A 6,039-nucleotide genomic window follows, 5' to 3' on the forward strand; every position below is an offset into this window, starting at 1 on the left:
TTACCATTTTTGAAGTTTTGTATCAAATCTAAAATATTAGAAAACACAAAGTCATTTAACTGTACTATCTTAGTACAGATTATAGGACATAACTGTAAAAATCACCCCAAGAAGCAGCTGAAGTAACAGGAAAAACTCTACATGAAAAGCAGTTTATTGTAAAAATTACTATTAGCAAGATCTTAAACTACAGCAGGATAGCTTAGATTAAATATTGGAAAAATATTATGCGTGTTTGGACAGCTAATCACCAAAACAGACTGCCACAACAGCCTCTAACTCCTTTGTCACCAGATATCTGCCTACCTTGTCATTAAAAAAAGCCGCCAGTAATGACTTTGGTAAAGCTGAACCCATCTGAGAGCCAGGGAGGACTGAATGGTTTCCCGAGGTGCCTTTCCGTTCTGTTTTAAAGGTAATTTCCACTCATGTAGCACAAGGATTGTTTGTTTTGAGTAGAAATGCGATAGTTGACTAAATTTCAAACCCCAAACATCTGTTTCCAAGCTGGCACTTAGCACTACCGCAGCCATTAATGTTTTCTAGACAAGAACAGATAGGAGGACCATTAGGCAAGCAGGTATTGGCACGGAGCAGCAGCAATGCTGTCCCACCGGTGGCCCACGATCTCCCAGCACAAGCTCGTGGAGTTACTCAACGTAACACGCCGTAGTTTTGGGAAGCTGGCCAGAGTAAACAAGGAGGATACCTGACTCATGCTCTAATGAGAGAGCACAACTACGCTGCAGAATCTGCCCGAAGTTCAGACACAATTTCCCTCGATTTTCAGTAATATTTGAAGATAAAACCACTATTTCATCATTAGGCATTATCTGTTCAACGCTATCAGTGCCTTAAACGTGCTGCAGAAATGAGATGTGTTCGTTATACAACCACTGCTGCCCTTTCCCACGTCACACCCCAGTCCCATCAGCCTTTTTCCCCTAATACTGCCCCCATCTCACACCAGCAGCAAACCATTACTATATCAAACCCTATCATATATATATATGGTATTATATGGTATACCATATTCAGCCCTATCAAACACCACCTTAAGAAAGAGATCATTTATACCTCCAAAAAATCAAAGCAGGCCATCTGCAGACTCCCTCAGTGCCCCATTGCGTGAAGAATTAACAAGGCCTGGAGGATCTCCATAGAGCACTGCTGTGCAGGAGCAACTTGTGGTCATTTCTTCCTCTGTTTGCTATGTAAATGTTCTGTAAAATTGTCCCCTGGTGTCCGAGCCAACCCGTGGGTGCCCGGTGAAATGTGATGGTACCACATGGATACCATCAGGAAGGAAAAGTGGCTTTTGAACACAAGGTCCACATCTCAGTGCATATGCACAACATCAGTCAGCTTACAGGTATTGTATTTTGGGTATTAAAGCCAAGACAGCAGGCTATGATTTAGGGCTCGAAGAAGCAAGGTTTCTAGATCAGTCCAGAGAATGGCCCTGAAAGAAGAGAACTGTTACTGAGAGAGAGTCGAGCATTAAAACAAGCAGAAAATCAGTGACCTAAACCAGTGATAAACATTTTTGCTACCAAGATGAGCTACTTCAAACTCCCACCAAAATGCATCCCTACAGGGTTTTCATTTCTCTCCCAAGACTAAGCAAGGCACTATGCCTCACCAATATGCTAGAACTATTATTCCTGTCACAACAACGTTTGTGTGACCCGGTGACTGGCAGAAAATCCCGCTGTGCATAAGTGACTGTCTGTTATAAATAGCTGAGAACCACACACAAGAAATTTTACTATATAGTAATGGACTCCGTTTTTTCTCTTTCATTTACACCACTACATTTAACAGCAGTTCTCCCTTTGGAAGACACACCAAGAGTCGGACACAAACTGGAACACAGGAGGTTCCACTTCAATTGGAGAAGAAACTTCTTCTCAGTGAGGGTGACAGAGCCCTGGCCCAGGCTGCCCAGAGAGGTTGTGGAGTCTCCTTCTCTGCAGACATTCAAAACCCGCCTGGACGCCTTCCTGTGTAACCTCATCTGGGTGTTCCTGCTCCGGCAGGGGGATTGGACTGGATGAGCTTTGGAGGTCCCTTCCAATCCCTAACGGTCTGGGATTCTGTGAAGAGAGGTAAAAATGCTACTGCCACAGAAGCAACTGCACTTATGAACAACAAACACCACCGTAATATTCAAAGCTCCTCCTGGCAAGCCTTACCCTTCACCTTCACCCTTGGGAACAGCCTGACAGCACCCAGCACATCGGCCTCACATCAACCCTCCAGGAGCTGATTAAAACGTCATTTTTTGACATTCTGGTAAAGACATGGACCATTTGCTCCTCAACTACTACCACCCCAAGCCCACTTGTGTGTGTGCATATATATATTTTTATATATATATATTTATTTACACAGGACATTAACAACACACCTTTGGAACCCAACTCAGTGTTAATTCAGCATTCACAAACACTTTATCACCTTCCCAGGAACTTCTCTCTCCCCTCACAGGAAATACATTTTGCTTACAGAAACCTCTAAAAAAGCCTTTTAAACACTGATTATGCAAACACTGCTTATTAAAGCGAATTAAAGCTTTTATTTAGGGACAAGGCGGGCAGTATTGGTACAATCTGTTCTTTCACCACTATTTTCAACGCTCACTGCTTTTCAGATCTTCTTTAAGTTTGCAACTCTACTTCCACAGACCTCGCACATTTAAAGTCTCACACAAAAATCTTGCTTCGTATACAACGTTTTCATCTTAATTCTATATCGCAGCAAGAAAAAGCAGCTGCTTTCATTATTTCTGCACATGTTGAGCATCATTTTTCAGTTTTTGTTTTGATTTTTAGCGGCAGCGCAATAACATACCCACAACACAAATAACTCGAGTGTGAAGATACTGAAAACCCATATGCAAAAACGTTAAAAGAGCTGTACCACCGCCAGTCTCCCAAAACAAGTTTCAATGCATTTTTCCAAGTCAGAACGTCTGACATTTCTGCAAATCAATGCAGTTCCTCACACACTAAGACAAGATGAGGATGAAAGGTCGGATACCTCATCACTAACAGCAGAGTAAGAAATTACCTAATCAACCAGATGTCCCTTGTGAATGGAAGTGACTTGCAACGATCACATATTACTAGTAAGTTTTCACCAAAAACCAAACAACCCTACCCCAAATATACATACATACATATATATAAATATTTTCTTTAACAAAAAATAAGCTTCATTAAAACCAAAACAAAACGCACCAGATTTCACACTAGCATTCCTGGAAGACTTCATACGCTGCTCATGTTGCAAAATTTAGGCACTCCGCTCTATCCTAATCAGATCTGTAGCGCAGTGATAGAGTAACCAGTCACTGTGCTATTTTTGGCTTATTTTGAGAGCTGCTTTGGGCAGTTAATAAGCATCTTACTTGGTAAGGCTCATTAGGAACACACGGATTCAAGACGTTATGAACTGCCAGAACAACTGCAAGTAGGAATAATTCCTGATTGAAACTCAAAAAGCTGCACGGGACCCAAGGACAGGGCACCGAACGTCGGCGTCCTTCACCGCATCGCTGGCCCTTTGCTGTCGTCGTGCCAAGGACTGCAGCAGCCTGGCAGCTCGGCAGATCCAGTTACACCGCTGGTTCCTCCCTCCACAGCAGCTACATTCATAGCTACATCAGTATCTGTGTGTTAATGCCATGATTGAGTTTACCTCGGGTCAGGGGGACGTAAAGGCAGCTTCGCAAGCACCGACATCCCAGCCAACACTGGCGATTCTTGCAAGATGGGCAATGACATACGGGGGTAGAAACACATTCAATATTAAGTCCAAACTGATCTTTCCTGCAGTGCATTACTGCAAAAAAGTACTTTTTCCAGAATAGCCTGAACCTGCTCACAAACTGCCCATTACTGACACAGGCTGCAATGATGGAAAAGCTTCCCATTGTAGCTGTATCAGCACCAGTCTCTCCTCTTACAGCAGGCAAGGGCAGCAGAGACAGCTCCTTCTGCCTTCACCTTCATTTGTGCCAAAGCAGTGCTTCTGGGAAGGCGATCTCTACAAAAAGTGTTGAGAGGAAAGAGAAAGCTGCTGTGAAATCACTTCTCTGAACTCGCATTTTCCAGACACGCCCCAAGCTGTGAACACTTGTCCAGGGTAACAATACTTGGTGTTTGGGGAACATGAGGACCCTCCCAAACTCCTATTTATTATGCAAATAGATGACTCCCTGATTTTCTCTTTTGCGTTAGGTAACCCTTCCTGATTATTTCTACAACAGTTCCATTTGGACTTTTGCCTAAATAAATGTGAATATATGCAGAGGGATCTTGGCTTTCTTAAGACTAATACAGGCCTGCGGATCAGTTCATGCCTATGAAATGGAAGCAGATCATCCACATTTACACTATTTTCATTCCATAATTAATAAGAAGTGTAATGCTGTGTTAGGATCATGCTAGGAAGACATTGGGGTTTTGTCTGATAAACCCAACCTCTGATAGTTCATGTTGCCATGTCCTTTACTACACTGAATGCCAAAATATGGCTGTAATCCTGCTCCAGAAGTTTTGGGGAATACTGAGAGGACACCAGATACTGTAACGCCAAGACTGAAAATGAGTTTGTGTATCAAATTTGGCATCAAACCCCTTTAAATTCCACATATAAAGAATGCCAGCTTCAAGACCATGAAACAGTCGTTCCAAGAAGAAAAAGTGAAGGACTCTGTCACCGGCCTGGCTCTCTTGGGAGCCTCCTGTGACCACTGCACTGCTACAACCCTGGTGCAGACGCTTCACCCCAGCAAAAGGCCTGGTGTGGTTCACCTTAACGCGTACTTCTTTAATTAAAAGAAAGTTTCAGCTCAAGTAAACAGATGCCAGCAAGACCTGTGAATGACCAAGAGATCATGTCCCAGTGCTGGCCCAATGGATCTGTGATCACAGAGTACCCCAACAACCCCGGGGAGTTTTGGGGTGCCTGGGGACACCAGCACCTCCACAGAGAAAGCACAAAGTATCTGAAGCATCATTTCCAGTCACTGCTCATCTTGTGACAAGGCAGGCAGCTATCAGACACTTTCATGGCTTCATTTAACACATCAAACAGGGAGAAAACTCACGGAGAGGGCAAGCAAATAATTTTCTACGGCTTTACTGGATTTCATGGATTTACAAAGGGGTGTGATAAGCTGGACCATCATTCCTCTGGGAATAGCAAGCCGTAAGATCAGCTCAGCTCCCTGTCAGGCCACAAATCCAACTGGTCCCTGCATTTCAGCAGAGCTGTTAGTACCTGCACACAGGTACTGTTAGTACCTGCTCAGCAGCCTACAACACCTCTGTAGGCAGAGAATTAGACAGGGAGGGTGGGGGAGAGGAGAGGTGCAAATCTGTTTAGCTCCAATTACAATAGGAAGTTGACTAACTTGAGGCACAATTATCTAAAAGACAGTCTTTATTCCAATAGATATGAAGCAATCATCAGATAATGAAATGAGCAGCTACAGGATCTGGGCTGCAAGAAGATCATTTCAAAACACAGGTTCATTTTGCAAAGGTTGCTACAGATACAACACAAACAGAGATGGACACAACTCGGTGACTGGAGGGTGCCTCCCACACCCAGCGTGGTCTCGAAGCCCAACAGTCCTGTGTAACCCTGTGCCTGTGCTCCCGATGTGTGACACACGCTCAAACTCCTCTCAGCATTAACTGAAGCTGACTGAAACGACGGGCGAGAATCGGCTCAGACCGGCCCCATCGAAGGATCTCAAGCCTGGCATCCCAAGCCGCTCATCAATTCTCAAGGTTACAGCCAGGATTTGAAACATGCAGATAAAACAATAAATCTGAATTTATTTTACTCTTCCATGCCAGAGATGGTTGATCCTGGGTTTTCAATTTTCTTCTGCTAATACTATAGACATAAGCAGGCGTTCACGAGTCAGCATCTGTCAAATGGTTCACGTAAATTTACCCACTTACCCAATTTCTTTCTTTCGCAAGCAACTGACCCTAGATAGCTTTATGCCCATTTAAATGG

Source organism: Mesitornis unicolor, unplaced genomic scaffold, assembly GCF_000695765.1.
Source record: "Mesitornis unicolor isolate BGI_N332 unplaced genomic scaffold, ASM69576v1 scaffold22087, whole genome shotgun sequence".
Taxonomy (NCBI): Eukaryota; Metazoa; Chordata; class Aves; order Mesitornithiformes; family Mesitornithidae; genus Mesitornis; species Mesitornis unicolor.